We start from the raw sequence: 21,324 nt of genomic DNA on the forward strand, positions 1-21,324 counted from the left end.
TGGGTATTGAGGAGGGCACGTTCAGCATGGAGCACTGGGTGTTATGCACAAACAATGAATCATGGAACACTACATCTAAAACTAATGATGTAATGTATGGGGATTAACATAACAATAAAAAAATTTTTTTAAAAATATTCATCAAGTCATCGAGAGCAAATACTAGCCGTGTGAATTGTGAATGGCCACATCAGTTAATACATTTTGCAAAGAAAAATATATTTGCAATGAGACTCCATGGCTTCAATAACTCTTAGTCATATTAATGGTAACCCCCTTATTTTCCACATTGGTTTTAGGAAAGGGTGTGTTTAATATACATCAGAACTGTGTCCCCTGAAATGTAATAATAACTGATTGAGAAACTAACATACACATTAACCTCAAAGGTGACTTGAATGAACTCATGACTTCATATTTGAATAATGTGAAAAATCCTTTTTAATCTCATTAATAATTTTCAAATCAAGTTTCTTTAACTACCTAGCTCCCAAGTTCTTTTGTGAAAATGCAGGTTCTGATCATTCAAAAACTGTACGGGGAGGTGTGTGCAGCTTCCATTGAAAAGCCACTGAGTTCTTTGAAGGTTTTAAACTACCTGACTTAAACTCAGGGATGTAATACTTTGTACCCATTTGTCTTTTAAATCACTGCAGGTTTTGTAGTTTTATTTCTAATTTCACTTTATCCATAATTTCCGTGGTTAATGTTTAGTTCTAAGCCTGAGTCAACTCCTAAACTATAACAAATCTCATTACATCTGGTGATAGCATTTATTTACAAGAATAGTAACAATAATGATAATAATAATTTTACTAAGGTCTACATCTTGCTGCCTCTGATTTGCCTGTCATTTTTTTTCTATTTTGGGATTAATAGCATGGTTTTCTACCTCTGCTACTTCATGATCATTATATCTAATTTAAATGACCCTTTTTAAAATTCAGATTCACACCTAATGCTTGTAAAATTACAAATCAGTCCTAAAATATGGAGTGTTTTGTCCTTCATAATATGATAAATGTTATGGAAGAATCCCCAAATGTTTAGTGTTATAATTTTTAGTCAGATATCAGGTTTCATATTTGGATTTTTTTTTATTTTTCTTTTTTGGTTATTTTTAAATTCAAGTTACAGAAAAGAGAATGAAATTGATATTCCTTAAAGATCTTTTGAATTCCATTCATTTATATATTCCACAAATAATTATTAAGCACGTATTATGTGCCAGTCAGTGAACTAAGAACTAGACATAGAGATGAATAAGAAATAAATAAGCTAGCCATTTTAACAATGTGATAAATTATATACTAGAGATACGGAGCAAAGTACTGTGAAATCACAGTGTGAAGATCATTGTAAGTACCATATAAATATCAACTGTCTACTTTATCATCAAGACATTTTCTACTGAACGATGTTAATTGATCTTCTCAATCCTCAACTGACAACAGATATCTCTCCGTGTGAGTTTTGAGTTCATTAACAGAGAAAAACATGTCGGTAGATAATAACAAAGTTTTACCTTTAATACTAAAAAAAAAAAAATGCTAAATTTGAGGATATATTCTAAGTGTGCAGTAACAATGGTCTTTTTAATCCTGAGTCTCAGAATTAAACTGATGTGTTCACTTAGTCCCAGAAAGAGAAAGCCTGACAGATGATGTGGTGGTCTCACCTATAAAACCTATGGCATGAATGAGCTCCCAGAAAAAAGCAGGAGCAAATAGCTGAGCCACACATGCTAATTCCTCTCCCAAACTCATCATTTGGGTCATTTATCCACCTCCTTGAAAGGACTAGCAATGCAGCTGAGAACCAGGAATTATTAGAGAATAGCCTTCCTCATGGAAACTATAGGAGTTGGGAAAACAATGTACCCTATTAAAAACAAGATGACAGGGGCGCCTGGGTGGCTCAGTCGTTAAGCACCTGACTCGGCTCAGGTCATGATCCCAGGGTCCTGGAATCGAGCCCCGCATCAGGCTCCCTGCTCAGCAGGAAGCCTGCTTCTCCCTTTCCCACTCTTCCTGCTCGTGTTCCCACTCTCACTGTCTCTGTCTCTGTCAAATAAATAAATAAAATCTTAAAAAAAAAAAAAAAGACAACAACAGGCCCCAAATGGAGTCACTTATGCTAAGTCACTAAACTGAGACTTTTGGCTCTCCCAGAAATGGAATCTTAAACCAGTCAACCGGGAATCCCCTGATCAGCACTAGTTAGGTCATCTGCCTGATAGACCCCTGACATCCACTAAAGGAAAGTGACCTTGCCATAACCAATCTCCTTTTTGTCTAGTCTAACTTCCTTGTTCCCACTCCCTTCTGCCTATAAGTCTCTCATTTTGTACAGCTCCTCGGAGCTTCCTTCTGTCTGCTACATTGGATGCTGCCTGATTCATGAATTACTGAATAAAGCCAAAAAGATCTTTAAATTTTACTCAGCTGATTTTTGTTTCTTAACAACCCAAGCATGTATGTTGAAAATCCTAAAATGGTAGTGTAATTACTTTAATCTGGAAAATCCAGTATATCCCTACCAGCCTTTAAACGTTACCAGATAGAAGCACGGTCCCATTACAGTCTTAAGTGCCCCTCTATATTTCAGCACAGAAGTGTTCTCTCCATTTTGCTTCCACCAAATCTGCACTATCAAATGCTTACAAAGCCCTTGGCAACCTTCTACTGCCTTCATGTGTAAGTAAAAATTGGAGAAAACATGTTTTCTGCTGGAGTAAATGAAAATTACCCAGTCTTTTCTCAAAAGAGGAGAATTTGAAACTTTTCCTGACAGCTAAAATTTTTTATTCTTGCTGAGCACTGTTTAACTCTTCTCCAACAAAAATAACCACCCATAATTTCGTTATCTGTGCTACTGTTTATAAAATAATAAAGTGGGGACTTAAATAAACAAAGATAAATAAAAAGCAGATGTTTGACTAAAGCCTTACATAATTCTTCAGAGCATAGAGATTTTCAGGGGCAAAGGCTGTGGCAATTCAGAAATAAAGGCTTTTTTTTGTTGTTCTGCATTAAAAGATAAAGACGGATTAAAGAAAGAAGAGAAAATAAAAAAGTAAAGTAAGTACACACTTACGCAGCGGTTGCTGAGCATGACACTTGTATATTGGATCATTTTTTTAAGTGACCTTCGGGAAACCTTGAAGCCTTCAAGGCTACCTAACAACCATTGCCCCCAAACAAGATGTCCTGCCCCCCTCCTCCAACCTTCCCACCTTTTCCTGTTTCCTGTCAATGTCAGATTTATGTATTTTTCCTTCTTTCTCTTGCAATGCCACTTTCTTTTTCTCCAGTTATCCCTACTATTGTCATGCCCAGGTCTTCCTGATCCTCAAAATCCTTTGTCATTTACCAAGTATTTAGTACTTCTGATCATGTTTCTTTTTGAAATCTCCCTCAATTTCTATGATGCTACGCTCTCTGGGTTCTTGTAAATGTTCCGTTTTCTCTCTCTTTCACTAGCTCCTTTTACTCCGGGTTCTAGCTCTTTTGAGGTCCAGGCAAGCATTTCTGAGTGCCTACTAAACATCTTCACTTCTATAGATACCTACAACTGAACGAACTTTGGGGACAGCAGCAAATGCTTATTCACCCACCATTCCTATTTCCAAATGGAGAAACATCCATTAGCATTATACATTCCCTGGAAAGAAAAAATATCATAATTAATTGGTGATTTTGATATAAAGTCTGTGCCTTCAGCTCTTTTTTTCTCTCTGGGACCTGGCTGCCAGCAGAAAGCCTGTGTTCAGACCAGCAGCTCAATATTAAGTTTCACAGGGGAGGACATTATGCTATGAGAGCTTCGCATAAAGAGGTCTGGGGACTCATATCTAAAATAAATAATCATGCCTAGTAAAAAGTGGAAGTTATGGACCATTAAAAAGAACTAGTAAATTTTGAGGACCAAATAGATATATTCTAATACCAGGATGGCATCTCAGATCTTTTAAATGTAAGAAACACCATAAAATAGCAAGAATACTCAGCAGAAGAAATGGTGTTCATAAGAGATAAGTTCTGTGAGGTGATGTGTGATGCTAGAGGATAGAACACCTGGGGGTTTGGAAAGGATACCTGTAGATTTGGGGATGAGCTGTAGATGAGGTCAGTTGGGAAGACTAGAGACAGATTTTATGAAAGTCTTCGTACTCCTGATTAGGGAATTTAGATCTAAACATGTAGACACTGTGAAGACAGAAGAAACATTTTATCCATTATGTAACAAAATTAATTCTGAATTTTAAAACAATAACTATTATATCAGTATGGAAGATTAATTGGAAACATCACTGCTATATACCAAGTGTCTAAAGCAGCAATTGATTCACTGCAGGGCTTGCAAAACACAATTGCTGAGTGAATCAATTGTGTAAATGGGGAGAGGCCAAGATACCATTTAGAATGATTTAAGTGGTGGTAATACAAAGAGAGGAGAAAAGGAATGGCAAAGACTATTGGAAGAATAATAGGGTCCTTTCAATAAAAAAGGAAGGACTAACACAATTTAGCATTTGCTACATGTTAGAAACCATTTTGACATGTTCATTAACTTGGTCCTCCCAATAATCCTGGGAGGTGACAGAGACTCGGGGATTCAGTTTGCTGAAGTCACATTGCAGGGAAACGGCAAAGAACAATTTAAATGATATTTTGACTTTAAATCATATACTATTCACTTCAGCAGGACTTCAACAGTGTCAATGTAGCTTTGTCCCCTAAAGAAAGTTCCCACGTCTCTGAAGCTTGCTAAGATATTCTTAAGAAAAATATCTCAACGGATTAGCAGTTTGCAGAGTGTGTGATTCCTTACCTGTTAGACATCCAAAAAGTCAACACACCTCAGCAGAAATCATGGTCTCTCCCTAACACCCTTCTCCATAATACATTCTGCATACTCTGTGCATCAGTTACCATGCCCTGCCCAAGTGATACTCCTGGGAGTAATGTTAGTCTCCCTAATTACTCACACCCCTTGCATTCAATTAAATACCAAGTTAGGCCAAACTTTTCTTAAAAATTTCTCAATCTACCTTCTCTTTTCCACCCGTCCAACTAGAGCCCTGGTTCAGATTCATCATCTGTCACATGTATTACTGTCAATCCTTTTACCATTCTTAAGCCTTGCTCTACTCCAACACATTGTCTGTTCCACTTGTGTAAAAAATGTATGGATCTAACTTATTTAAATATTATTTCCTTCAAATACTTTTAAAATAAGTGGAAAATTATGTTGAATTTTTATGGTACAGGTTATTCTTAGTGGGGAAAATGTGCTCGCTAATTTCCTTTAAATGCAAATAAATAGATATAAACAAATGTTAATTAGAATCTTTTATTTAAATCTACCTAAGTCCATATATCAATTTCTGTTAGTTTTCTTTTTTGGTAATCTAATCCCTCTACAATCTTATCTACACTTATTTCTGAAAGTGAAAGAAATAAAAAAATCTCCATTATTCATCAAAGTCTGCAATACTTGCCCATCACCTCCACTGGAACTGTGGTCAAAAACTGCCAATTTGCTTGGATACTTAAGCGATGCTACATGTCAAATGGAGGAGTTTGGAGGAGGAAACTGGGGTGAGAAGAGAGATAGAAGTAATTTACAAAGATGTTTAAAAATAACATTTCTTGGGCACCTGGGTGGCTCAGTCGGTTGAGTGCTTGATTTCCACTCAGGTCATGATCTCCGGGTCGTGAGATCAAGTCCCACACAAGGCTCTGTGTTGAGCATGGAACCTGCTTAAGATTCTCTCTCTCTCTCCCTCTGTCCCTCCCTGTTAATTCTCTCTTTCTCTTACTAAAAAAATTTAAAAATTTTAAAAAGTAAAATAAAAATAACATTTCTGGTCAAAGTATTTTGATCCCAATTCTGTTTTGTCAGAAGTTATATTTTTTCATGAGGACTCAACTGGTCTTAAAGAAGTAATTATTTCTATTTCTTCTAAGTTGAATATGTAAGATTTAAGGTAACTAAAAAATCCATTTATTAAAGGAAACACTTTTAGAGGAAAACTTCAAGATATACAATCATTTAAAAATTTAATTATACTTTATCAAATCCTAGTATTTTAGTCTGATTAAAGTATAAACACACTTTTTATGGCATTCAAAATATAGTTACCAGAAAATTTGACCTTTGTGGTAACTCATACACAATATTGTGGAAAATTAAATAAAAATATTAAAAAATTAAAAAATATAACTCAAATTGTGTTATTTATGACTGCAACCATAAATGCAATTCCACCAAGTTATTATGCTGAGTATATATTGCCATTTATTTTTTCCCAAATATAGAAGTAGTTGTGAACACAGAATAGTTAAGCTATGTATATGGATATAGAAATGGTAGCATTTTGTTTTCATGTGAAAGCTTCCAACCCTATTTTAGGCCAGAGTTCTGTAGAGTACCAACATTATTGTCTCTTTCTTTGGGTTTCCATAAATTTCAGACATTTTTGCCACACAGGTTCCAAGTCACAGTTTCTTCTTATTGTGAACATCCACAATTCTTTGGGTCCGCGTGGCTATATTACATGGTGAAAGACTCGAGAAGACTTGCTCTCTCTCTGGATAAATTATACAATACCAATAACGGCAGCTAATAAGTTTACAAAAACTTCAAATGAAGAAAATATATAAAATGGTTATAAAAAGAGTTGCCTTCAGGGACACAATAATATTATGGAAAGCAAAGAGGTTCATTTTATTGGATTTAGTAAGAAGAACTTGATGTAGAGAACTTCATGGTGCTTATCACGAATAGGACATATTTATGGGACAAAAGCACTGAACCTATCACAGCAATGCTGGCTGAATTTCAGAAAAATAATAGAATGACTCACTCGGGATTTCCAGAACATATTCCTTCCTGCATTTTCATACCTCTCATTTCCTTACAAGGGTGCTTATAAAGAAGCATTCTCTCAACTGTAGTTATTTCTTTCTTTGTGACAAGAAAATCAAATCTTAGGCTAGAGAACCAATGCTTGTCACCTGTAGAAAGAATTTTTTATCTTGTAGACAAACGCATATTAGGAAATTGACTAATTCATTCTGTTTATTTACTAAATATCTCATGAGCTTTTTTCCAATAGCACAGTGTACATACTCAGAAATGTATTTAACACAATAGTGCAAATCTGGTCAAATTGTCTAATATTGGCATTCTTCAGGCAAACCTGAGTCTTTTACCTATTATGACCTATAATTCAAAAATGAAAGGAACATTTTTAACATAAGCATATCTCTACTAGAAATTCATACACAGAAATAATTAATACAAAGCCATGAGATTTTGTTTTCTATTACATTATTAAACAAATACAAAATCCCCTGCTCAAATATAATTTTGAGTGTCATATAAAGGTTTCACATTAGTGGATGGAGAAAAAGCATACATGGACAAATATTATAGATGAGTAAATCTCTGAATGACTATGAACATACAAACACAATGTGTGATTAAAATATGCATGAACACTGGAAAAACATTAAAGAAAAGCCCATCAAAAAAGGTCCTGATTATAGTTTTAATTCATATAGTATCTTCTTTTAATAGAGATAGCTTAATAATTGTATGATTAAGGTTTTGTTTTATAACTTTTTAACACTTTCCTATATGTATCAGCCAGTATCACAAACTATAAGACAAGTTCTTCATCACGCATCCTATCGCAATTTGGTGTTTGTGATCATTGAACTCATTGACAATAACGAGGATTCAAACATAACTTACGTCTGAGTGAAAGTTTGATTTAAAATGGCTTATGTTCCTGTATTCCATTTTGCTGGCCAAAAAAATCTAAACATTTATTTAACTGAGGCCATGTTCTATTGTTTTGAAATGAAGTATAGCTTCTTGTACTTTCATTATCCTTCTAATATTTAAAAAATGCTTTTTATCACAAGAGTCTAGCTAAACTGATTTCACAGATATTACTTCCTTCATACCCACAGCTTCTTGGGAGATATTGGAGATTTATTTCTACCTAGTTAGATATCCTGGGTCAAGAAGCATTCACTACCATAGTGAAGATCAACTAGTCACTATTATAACAACCACCCCCAAAGAAATCTTGATTTATTTACAGATATAGTAGAGATAATTTTTAATAGATTAAATATTTTATTGAATGTAATTTGAGATGAGTAATTAAATGATTGTATGAGTATGTTTTTGATGAATCAGCTAAGAAACCTAGAAAAGAGAATGAAACTTTAACTGTGATATTTAGAAAAAGGAATGTGATCCCATATGTTGAGCCTCCTGTTAATTGTTCAGGCTTTTAGTACATTTTTAGCTGCATGTGGATTCAAAATGGTAAAAAATTTATATATATATTTCCGATTATGAGTTCTTTGGTCAGACTATTGGCTAGTTCTTATTTAGAAGCCAGTTTTCTCAACAGCCATGATATTCAGTGCACAGAAGATACTTAGCCAAATTATTGCTAATAATTACTAGTATCTATACAGAGCTTTACAGTTTGCAAAATGCATGTACACTATTATTTCACTTGTCTCTCACGTCTACCATGTGATATAGAGCATACATCATTATCTACATTTGGAAATGAGATAGTTGAGGACAAAGATATAGCCTTCCCCAGGTCACCCTGGTTTGGTTGGGACTTTGAGCCACGATCTTTGGATTATACTCTAGTACCTCCTGCTTTAACAGGTTGCCATTGCTAATGTTATTTAATGGTCAATCATTCAAACATATGACAGTCTGAGTTTGGAATGCTATAGCTTTAAACATAAACTAAAACAAACAAAAATCAAGATATAGCACATACGATGGACATATAGTACATCAACTTTGTGAAACTTATTTCTAAAAGCTTAATGTCTCTCAGTTTTTATATTCTTGTGCTTTTAAGAAATAAAAATTTCACAGTAGGTCATGAAAAAAATAGATCCAAATATACAAGAAAAAGATATATAGACTGTAAAAATATTTGAAAGATCGAATGAAGAGGATTTTTATCTGTATTGATTGAAATAAACATGGAGAAATCTCTTAATAGAGTTAGAATTAATTCCTTTTAATTCAGAGTGATATAGTTATCTGTGCCCCATATCTCTTTGTTTTGTTTGGTTTGGGTTTTGTTTTATTTTTCTTGTCATCTATATTCAAGTATTTCCCATCAGTTATATTACAAATTACAGTAAATGTTCAAAATTCCAAAATTCAAAAATTAAATAATTTACTTCAAAATAATGTAAAATAATGTCAAATATAAATCACCAGTTTAACACAATTCTAAATTAAACTACAGACCCAAAATAGACAATAGTCAATGGAGTCTACTTAATCTACAAAGTAGACATTCATGCCTAAAACCAAAGAAGACTCCCAAAGTCTAAATAACGGAATATACATAATATAGGAGATGAAGGTACAAGTCCAAATCCAAGCTTTAAATGTGATTAAAAATAATTATAATATAATAATATTGAAGATGCCTACTGAATAGCACCATAGCTGAACCGACTTAATCAAAAAAATGGGAAGATAACACTACCCCACTCGCTAAAAATAAAATTCAGTAAAACTGCAAATACATTGGTATATAAGAAAAAATCAAATCATGAAAGGACTTAAAAAAAAAATCACAGCTGAGATTCCAGCCCTAAAGCACAACTCCACAGCCATCTGTTTCAACCCTAGATAAGTAGTGAGACATCCAGGTAGAAGAAAGCAATAACTATACTACTGTCCAAATCTGTTCTTGCCTCCTTTGAAGGTATCAGATTCATAATTATCCCTGTGTTCTTAAGAAGTGAGGAAGCATCAGATAGAACAAACCCAGGTCTTCATTCAGTAAACAACCACACCGTAAAAAAGTTTTCCCTCATTGTTCTTGCCACTTCACTTACTCATGGTCTTTTTATTCTGTTTACTACATTTCTCCTGGTTAAAACTCATGTACCCTCCTGTGGACCTGAGCAAACAGAACTGAGAGCATGCTGCCTGAGTCAGGGCTGCTACAAGATTTCATCTGTTTTCCTCCCTCTTTGGCACTTGGTTTGAAGAGTGAAGGATGACACAGCTGTTAGGAACTAAGTTATTTAACACACTGACCAGGCTGAGTGTGATCCTTCCAAAGAGAAAGAAATACACTATTCCTCTGTGAAACAGATTAAACTTTAAGAAAAAACCTAGATAAGGTGACCATATTTTCTCTTATGTAAATAAATACACAGGTCCAAAGAAGACATTTACAGACCCAAGTGTATTCTTTCTTACCTCCTGCCCCTACCTCTACACCCACCTCCACCTTTGGAAATATGGCCAGCTTCTTGGAATTTGATGATTCAAGAATTTCATTTATAGACAATATGCCTCATATTCTAATTTATTTGTCCTCTTTGATATGGATTATATATACTGCCTTAGAGTCCATGGACAATATCATTATTTTCCTTATGTTGAAAAAGTTGCTTTTATTTTCTTTCAGTTCAGGAGTTAAAAAATATTTTTGTTATTTCCTCTCATATTCTCCATGAACACTATAAAAGGTAAAACAGGGGTTCCTGGGTGGCCCAGTTGGTTAAGTGTCTGACTCTTGGTTTCAGCTCAGGTCCTTGATCTCAGGGTCATGAAATCAAGCCCCATGTCAGGCTCCGCTCTGAGTGTGGAGCCTGCTTGAGATTCTCTCTCTCTCTCCCTTTGCCCTTCCCACTTGTGCTCTCTCTCTCTAAAATAAATAAATCTTTAAAAAAAGGAAATATTAATATATTAAAAATATTAAATATATATAAATTATATATAAATTAATATATATTAAATTATTATGTATTAATTGATATATGACTTATAATATATTAATAATATAATATTAATATATTTATAGTGATTATATAATTATTACAATTGTTATATTATTATGATTATAATATACTGTACATCTGATATCAATATAAATATTAAATAAAATAAATATAAATTCAATATTAATATATTAATAATATACTGGTTAATTATATATTATTAATATATATTAAATATAAATATATATCCTTTAGTATAAAAAGTAATAGTTTCAATTATCACACTTTTTTCTTAAATGTGTTCTTGTCTAACCGTTCATGTACATCTCTGTGGAACACAGAAATTTAAGATGGCACTCATGACTTTTATCCCATGACGTTACTCCTCTGATAATGTGGCAAAAAGTAAATTATTCAACTGGGCTTAATCCAAACACATGAGACTTTTAAAAGCATAGAGTTTTCTCCAGGTAGTGGTAGAAGGGGAAGGCAGGGGATTTAAACTGCAAGAAGGACTCAATGTACTGCTATAGCTTTGAAGATGGAAGGGCCATGTAGAAAGAATGTGGGTGGCAAGAATGTTGATGGTATCTATGAGCAGAGTGTGCTCCTATCCGACAGCAAAGGAAACAGAACTGGAGACTGTGGCCACAAGGAACTGGATTCTGCCAACATTCTGAATGAGCTTGGAAGTAGATTCTTCCCTAAGCCTCTAGCTAAAAGCCTACATGAGCTGACACCTTGATTGGAGTCTTGTAAGACACTAAGCAGAATTCTGTTGAGCTTGCTTGGACGTCTCACCTACCGAACTGTGAGCTAATAAATGGGTATTGTTTGAATCTGCTAAGGTTTGGTAATTTACCTTTGCAGCAATGAAAAAGTAATACACTAAGATTTGCTTAAAAAATATTATCTCCTTTGTAAGTCCAGGAACTTTTACATCTCATTCAAGCTATAATCCCAATATTGCTAAACAGCTAGCAACATGATCTACTGGTCTGAGATGTGACAAAAACCAAAGCATTCTTTATTCCATATTGAAAACCATTAGTGAACTCTCACCATGTGTCAGGCACTGGACTAGACAATGATTACACAAAGATGTGTGCAAGAGTCACTACCATAAGGACCTCATGGCAGACAGAAAAGTAAAAACGTAAGTTGCTACATACAATGATGAATGCAAAATGTGAAACACTTCAGAATATGAAGATAGCACCAAGAAGGACATACTTCTTTAATGGCTGGGAACATATGAAGAGATGCTTCTGAAATTATTTATCATTGAAATGTTTCTTTTTTCATTATCTGACATATATTGCTAAAGATTTCCATTTCTTTTACTTCTATCTCTTTGAATAAACATTTTATGATGCCTATGTCCCCAACAGCCTTCCAGACAAAGTTAATTTATTATATGACACATTGACTTTTATTTTCAATCATTTAATCTATCAAAATAATCCACTCAGAATATTTGCAGTCAAGAGCACGGTTTATGTATCTTTTGTTCTATGGAGTGCCTATAGCACAGGTATTCAACTGAATTCAGAAAGGTGCTCAGTAAATTTTAAGAGCAGAATTTTGAATCAGACAAGAGATATTTACCCCATGAAGTCAAAAGGAAAAGGAATTTCAACATTTAAATATTAAGAAGAATAGCATTAAAGAAAAAAATTTAACAAAACTTTACTTTTTAAAGGAAGGTTGGTTCAAATATTAATATGTAAATATGCTGCTTATATGAAGGCAGCTAATTATATGCTCCAAATAACAGGCATATCACTCACCATAAATAAAATGTGTAGAGTGTTTTTATTCTCTCAAAAGGATCTTTTTATATAATTGCTTGATATATCATTAAAACCATTTCTGTGTAACAAGAAACAAAAGAGTTCAGACCATCTATACTTTAGAGATTTTTCTGTGGTATGTCACAAGTTACTGACACAGAGATTGCTTGTAAATATTAACCAAAAAGGGATTCTTTGTGGAATTAATAGCCTTTTTTATTCTATACATGTCAGCAGAGCCTGTTATTTTACTCTCAGTCTACTTGGTATATTTAACAATTAGTTTAATCATCTGAGCCACCCAGGCGCCCCTATTTAACAATTAGTTTAATACTCAAAATCCTTAAGGACAAAAAACAGAAGGGCTGCCAATTTCCAGTATGGCCAAGAGATCACCCATAGCCCCAGGCTAATGAGTTATAGTTTATTTCTTTGACCTCTGCTTGAAATGACTGTAAAATCATTTGAAGTAAAGTTTGAGCATTGCCATCATCCCTTCTGATTTCACATTTCTAATTAGGCCAAATGTAGTCTTATCAAAATATTATAAAATATTAAAATATTCTAAAACAAGAAGATTTAAGGATAACAGTACTAACAACATGATAAAAATGATGAATTAAAGACAGTGCCTCACTCAAATGACTCAATTCATACACAAAGAAAACTGTGAAGAATGAAAGCAAATAAAGAAAGTAGTAGTAACCCTATGATGGCCCGGTAATACAAATCAGCCCAAAGTCTCTTTCAAATAAAGTTAATATAATTCAAAAAAGAGAAAGAAGGAAGGAAGGATGTAATATTAAATCATCTCTTATTGGTTGTTGTTTAGTGAGAAAGTACAAAGTTCATTTTCTTAATAAATTTTTAAAAACTAGAAAATTGGCAGATAGAAAATGATCTAATGGGATTGGATAATATTTCATAGAGATGATTTCTATCAACATACTATTATTAAATAATTTTTAAAGTAAATACCTACAACTATAAAAGTATTTCAAAATTTTAACTCATTAATAAGTGAAGAAATAAGATGTTAAAACATGTGCAAAATAAATCTGAAAACATGCACACAATCAAGTACACTGAAATTAAATTACAGATAGATACACAATTGCTTAATATCCAATGAACAATGAAATGCAGTGTCTGGATTCATCTCTTAGGGCAGGGAGGATGGGATCAAAGCATTTTTGCATTTCTACCAGAAAAAATTCACTTGCATCTTTATGAACAGGAATATTCTGTATCACCATCAGCCCCACACAAGTTAACTTCTACCTCTAAAAATTTCAAAACAGACCAGTTAAAAACAATGATAGAACAGTCTCTGTAAAATCAGATAACCCCAAGGGTCTGCTGAACATCAGTTATTCCATTGTAAAGATAACCTGTAAGCTTTTTACCTATTTTAAAGATTTCACATTTTCCCCACCGCTATGTCCTTCTCATGCCCAGAAATGTATCCTTCCATTTTAAGAAAATATTTATTGATTATTTACATTAGGTTAGTGCTGATACAAATTATTAATAATGCAAAGTTGAGTAAGTTATGGATCCATCCATCAAGGATATTTTGGTAAAGATTAATAAAATCAAGTGAATTATCGCTTTCAATCCCATGAGGCAATAATATGATAGAGGAATGAATGAAGCCAAATATGTCATGTTGCCATAGCAAATAAGGTAAGCATATAAATAAACTGGGATTTGAGAAAAATATTCCTGCAAGAAATAATATTTGAGCTCAACCCTAGAGAACACATAAGATAACCAGTTAAGTTTGTACTTCTCACAATTCTGGAGGCCAAAAGTCTGAGATCAAGGTGTCAGTAGAGTCGATTTTTTTCCAGGTCTCTCTCTTGGGCTTGTAGAAGGACTTCTTCACAAGGTCTTTCCTTTCTGCATACTTCTGTCCTAATCTCCTTTTATTATGAGGACACTCATAATAGGATGGATTAGGTCCCACACTGATGATTTTATTTTATTTTAATTACCTCTTTAAAGGCACATTCTGAGCTACTGAGGTACTCAGCTTCAGGACTCCAACATATAAATTTGGGGAGGGGGGAGGAGACAGAGTTCAACCCATAATAGTGCTTAATCTAAAAATTCATAAATGAAGACACTTACTAAAGAGGAAAGATTAGAATGTTGTTATCACAGAGAAAATGGCCCATAGGATGGTTGAATTTAAAAAAGCACACCATGCAGTGAAAAAATAATTTTAGTGAGATAATGTTTTGACATATCACCCAACTTACTTTATTGTATGCATGTACAAATGTATACATATACTAACTTTCCTTCTATGATCTTTTAACCATGAAGAATAAGACCAGTGGCTGATACCCATTATCTTAGGAGAGGGAGTACCAAAATGATTTAGAACAGTGAAGGCCATTGCTTCATTTCTAAGCTCTTAGCTTCAAAATAAACTTTTACAACTATATTCTTAAAAGTAGATAACAACTATACAATTGTCTCAAAACTTGACTTTACAGACAAGAATGAGAAAACACTTGTAATCTGTTGGTATGGAGGAGGGAGTTGGGGGAGGTGCATTCTGAAGAGAAAGTGGGAAGATTAAGAAGTCATATGTGCGCTGGGGAGAAATGGAGGATAGAAAAGCCTAAATGAGGAAGCATAGGTTTTTGCTCCTGAGAATAATATGGTGCTCTTGAGATGACAGAATGGAATTAGTTGAGAGAAGGCCTAGTCTAGCCAAGATCGGTTTAGGACGCACCTCAGGTCCCTTGCTTATATGTGGTATTTAGAACAGAGGTTCCCTTAATTCTTTGATTTCATGACCACCTCATACTTTTACAAATTATTGAGAAACCCACAGAGTCATAATATTTACTCTATTAAAAATTTAAAATCGGGGCGCCTGGGTGGCTCAGTTGGTTAGGCGACTGCCTTCGGCTCAGGTCATGATCGTGGAGTCCCTGGATCGAGTCCCGCATGGGGCTCTCTGCTCGGCAGGGAGTCTGCTTCTCCCTCTGACCCTCCCCCCTCTCATGTGCTCTCTCATTCTCTCTCTGTCAAATAAATAAATTAAAAAAAAAAATTTTAAATCTACTACTTATTATACTAGAAATTCAAACAAAATTTTAATGTTAACATGAAACACCAATAATTTTCAAAAAATAATAAGTAAGAGAGATTTTGATTTACATTTTTCTAAACTTCCTTAATTTCTGGCATAATAGAAGACAGCCGGTTTCCCATATCTGCTTCTTCAGTCAACAATGTATCTTTTATGATATGTTAATATCGTTAAAGAATACTCAGCCACATCCAGACATTTATATGGAAATGACAGGAGTATGTAAATTACTTTTTTTAAATAATTATGAATATCTTTCTAAGGTACTATGCCAACACTCTACGAGTGGTAGTTTCTTAACCATACACTGTTACATCAAAATCCATCTCTCTCGTAGGCAATCCAAGGAGTCCCATGTGCCCCAGGAGAGAAACAGAAACAGTGAAAAGAAACCTGCATTTTAGAAGAGAAGGTGGGAGGGGCCCCTGGGTGGCTCAGTCGTTAAGCATCTGCCTTCAGCTCAGGTCATGGTCCCAGGTTCCTGAGATGGAGCCCTGCATGGAGCCCCTGCTCGGAGGGAAGCCTGCTCCTCCCTCTCGCTCTCCCCCTGCTTGTGTTCCTGCTCTCACTATCTCCCTCTGTCAAATAAATAAATAAATAAAATCTTAAAAAAAAAAAAAAAGAGAAGAGAAGGTGGGAAAAACTGGGGCCTCATGACTTAAGACTGTGGGCTGCCGCAGTGTGCCAGCCTCATGTCCAAAAGATCAGGTGGATCTAGCTATATTTTAATGGATACCGGTGAAGAAGTTTCAGAGGTCAGACTAGTTAAGAATAACTTCAGAATATATCAGCATAAGAACTAGACATCTCTTCCTTATGCCAAGATATTTAAACTCACTAAAAATTTCAGTAGCTGTCAGACAAAAGGGAAGGAGAAGCTTGAAGGTAAGAATCAATACATGCCTGAGCAGAAATTCATGATGAGCTGAGATAATGATAGCTGAAAGAGATGGCTTTAAGTCTAGAAGAAATAGAGTCATTTTCAATGCGCAGCCTAGTCTTTGATGTTTTTTTGGTTTGTTTGCTGTTTGTTTGTTTGCTGTTGTTTGTGTTCTCCTCATGGTATAAACAAGGGTTGAAAAGCAGGATGAAATCAGTTCTAAAAGTAGAAACAAAATGTGTCTTTTAAATATTTATAATAAATGAGTAATGTAAGGTTTATAATAAATATAGCCAATCCTTCTTATATATATAACATAAGAAAAATAAGAGAAAAAGTATGCTATATCCATGGGCTGCCTTAACTAAAGTTTTGTTAAATAGGTTGTGAACTGTTAAATATATAAAAACAGGCACCCCTGCCTACAGAAACTACTAAAAAAAGGCCAAATCTACAAGATGAAATTCTGATATGAAATATCTATGTTGTAATACAGGCTACAAATAAAACACTTCTTTATATTTCTATAAAAACCAGTGACCGTCCCCCATGCTTTTTCTGATATGTGTGTTTCCACTTTGATAATTTAGTAACTAGGGGGCTAGGAAACAAGTGTGTCGATTAAAAGATTTGTTCATATAACTATTTTTTCTAATGAAAAATTTTAAAACATAAAGAACGAATTATTTTATCTTCAAATAAATCTTCTCTGTGATTTGTTTCTCAGCTATCTACAATAAACATGCTTTTTATATTAAAAAACTTGTAAGAAAACTTATTCCTTACTTAATCAGATTCATTTAATGTGAGAAACTCCATTCTTTGCCAACACTAAAAGCGAAGTGTCTAAAGTGCATGCACTACCTTTTAAACATACACACTTATATCTATATCTACTTCTATGTCAACTATGTCTATTTAAGCTTGGGGTATAAGAAAAGCTCAAATTAAAATGCTAATAAGTACTAATTCAATTTATTCTTACTGTGGTTCACTAAAACTTTTTTTAATCTTCCTAATTTATACCCTAGATGTACAAAATAGAATGAGAAGTAGCAGATCCAGTTATTATTTTAATTGATTTTGGAGTCATCTTCAGAATACATATATATGATTACTGTCTTTGAACATGAATGTTAAATTTTAATAAGGCTCAACATGTACTGAATAAATGATCTGGAATTCGGTAAACTCTTTGTCCAAAAGGTAATACACATGAGAAATGCTTAAGGCAGCCATTCAGAAGCTTCCATGAGAAAGTTACCTTTAAAAATACAAATCAGACAGATGAGAAAGTATGTAATATGCTGAGTGTTATGAAACACTGTTAGGTTTGTAGAGCCTTGAAGAATCTCTAACTCGAAAGCAATACTGTCAGTAGATGACCTCTAAGAAGGTCAGACAATCTGAGACTAGTTACAGAAAAGATGAAGTTAGAAGTAAGATATGTAGGATTTAAAATGTGGAGATCTGAATATACAATACCGAGTAGTAAATCATTTCAGGGTTTGAAACAGCAGTGTACCACAAGCATTTGGGTTTAGAATCATTATTCAGGCAGCAGAGTGGAGGATGGCGTGGAGAGAATGGAAGCTAAAGGAAGGGAAATAAGTTAGAAAGTTATGGATAAAATGCACATATGAAGCAAAGAAACTAAACCAAAGGTAGTGGAAACTAAATGAGGAAGACATATTCAAGAGATATTTGGAAGAAGAATTAGTATGACTTCGTGATTATCATATTCACCAATTCTAAGACGCACAAATTTACATTTTTAAAATTTCTGAAATCTTACAATGTCTTATAATCACTGAGGCACAGGTGGGTATCATGACTTAATTACCTGAAGGTGTAATCTTCATGACTCACATGCAAGTTTAAAATGAATACATGTCTAAGATTTATTAAATTCTTTAATTGATGAATAAACCAAAGCAAGATACAAAACCAGCTCAGAGGAGTATGTGAAGAAAAAACATACATATGTAAGCAATCTAGAATGCTGAAATAAATTTGCTAATAGAAGCAAAATTGGTTTGCATCTTATAAAGCAATAAAATGTAATGAGTAGGCTCATCTTTTCAGTTAGGCAGAGATTTTATCTCTATCAGACAAAATGCATTTTTATTTATATGGCTAAGAATCACTTGCTTTTTATTCTTTTTTAACTACTAAACATCTGCCTCAGTAGAGTTGTATAATAGCCTAAATAACAGAAAGAAAAACAATTAGTGCACCTCCCTATAATCAGATAATCTATAGAGAGTCTACTACACAATTCTCAGCACTGCACTGGAAAGGATAGTCCACTCTGTTGGCATTTCCAAGTCTGGGCAGTTTTTAAACAGTTGTCATTGCCTAATTATACTCAACGATAAAAATTATCAACACCAAAACTTATGATGAATAGGTGTCAGAGTCTTGAAATGAGATCTCAGAGACCAAAGTATTCATGTAATCCCTAGGAATCAAATGGTTGCTTGGTAGGTTAGTAGATCAGGTATGTTAGGACCATTTCTGAGCTTCAGTTCATAACTGAAAAGCTGGTTCAAGAACTCAACAGCACCCCCAATCAACTGCATATAATTGACATCAGTAGACTACTTCATCAACAACAGCACATGACACGTTCTTCTGCAGCTCATGTGGGACATTCCCCAAGACAGACCACATTCTGGGCCATAAAATGCACCTTAACAAGTCTTAAAAAAAAAAATAGAAATCAGGGGCTCCTGGGTGGCTCCGTCGGTTATGCATCTGCCATCGGCTCAGGTCAGAATCCCAGGACCCTGGGATCAAACCCTGCGGGTTGGGCTCCCTGCTCAGCAGGGGCCTGCTTCTCCCTCTCCTCCTTGCTCGTGCTCTATCTTGCTATCTCTGTCACTATCTCTATTTGTCTCTCTCAAATAAATAAATAAAATCTTTAAAAAATTACAAATCATACAATGTATGCTCTCAACTACAATGGAATAAAACTAGAAATCAGTAAGAAAAAGATAGCTGGAAAATTCCTAAATACTTAGAGATCAAAATGAAAACTTCTAAATGCCACATGGGTCAAAGGAGAAATCTCAAGAGAAATTAATAAATACTCTGAACTAAATGAAAATATAACTTATCAAAATTTATAGGATTCAGCAAAGCCATTCATAAACAGAAATTCATGGTATTGAATACATATATTAGAAAAGAAGAGAAATCTAACATCACCAAAGAAGATACAAAGATGGCAAATAAACATGAAAATATTTTCAGCATCAAATGTCATCAAGGAATTGCAAATTAAAACAACAAAGAGATTCCTCTACACATGCAGTAAAATAGCCAAAATCCAAAATACTTGAACACCAAATGCTGGCAAGGATGTGGAGCAATAGGAACTCTCATTCATTGTAGAAACGCAAAATGGTACAGCCACTTTGTAAGGCAGTTGACAGTTTCTTATAAAACTAAACATACTCTTACCATACTATCCACCAATCACAATCTTTGGTATTTACCAAAAGAGTTGAAATGAATGAGTTGGAAATTTATGTTCACACAAAAACCGGCACACAGATGTTTATAGCAGCTATATTCATAATTGTCAAAATGTGAAAACAACCAAGGTGTCCTCCAGGAGGCAAATGGATAGATAAACTGTGAAACATCCAGACAGTAGACTATTATTCTGCGCTAAAAAGAAATGGAGCAATCAAGGCATGAGAACACATAAAGGAAACTAAAATGCATGTTATTAACTGAAAGAATCCAATCTGAAAAGGCTACATAAGTACCATTCCAACTATATGACATTTTGCAAAAGGCGATAGCAGAGACAGTAAAAAGATCAGTGAGTGCCATAAGTTAGTAGGGAGAGAGGAGTAACAGGTAGAGCACAGAGGATTTTTAAGGCAGTGAAAATACTCTGTATGACACTATAATGATGAAACTAGGTAGCTACATTTGTCGATATCCATAGAAAGTACAACACCAATATCAAACCCTAATGTTAACTATGAATTTTGGAGAATAATGATGTGTCAATATAGGTTCATATATGGTAATAAATGTACCACTGTGGTGTGGAATATCAATAGTGAGAGACCTTTGTATGTGTGGGGCCTGGGAACCCTCTGAACTCTACACTTCTGTTTGGTGTGAACACAAAACTTCTCTAAAAAGTAATTTTATTATTCTTTCAAAGTTGGCTTAAAAGCTCAACACCAATGACCCAGCTGAGTGTTAAAACACAGACATTAACAATTCTCAATTCCGAAGCAGATCAAACAAGAAGTACTTTGAAGATCAAATAGTTTTAGAAGTATCGTAAACAAATTGTTTTCCTCATATTTTGTTTTTAATGTAAGTGCAAAAATAATTGATAAAATCAATGCCTACATCAGTATGAAAAAATAAATATAAAAATATTCTAAGAAGAAAGCATTGCATTATTGCTAATTGTAGGGGGGTGTTTTGAGGGATTTTTTGTTTTTGTTTTTGTTTTTAATATCTCATTTATTTATTTGACAGAGAGAGACACAGCAAGAGAGGGAACACAAGCAGGGGGAGTGGGAGAAGGGAGAAGCAGGCTTCCCACTGAGCAGGGAGCCCGATGCGGAGCTTGATCCCAGGATTCTGCGATCATGACCTGAGCCGAAGGCAAACGCTTAACAACTGAGCCACTCAGGCACTCCAGGGTTTTTTTGTGCAATATAAAATTAAAAAAATCCCTTACTCACTAGCATCTTAGAATTA

The sequence above is a fragment of the Leptonychotes weddellii genome, chromosome 4 (genome assembly GCF_054177405.1).
Source record: "Leptonychotes weddellii isolate Sample4059 chromosome 4, ASM5417740v2, whole genome shotgun sequence".
In the NCBI taxonomy this organism is placed as follows: domain Eukaryota; kingdom Metazoa; phylum Chordata; class Mammalia; order Carnivora; family Phocidae; genus Leptonychotes; species Leptonychotes weddellii.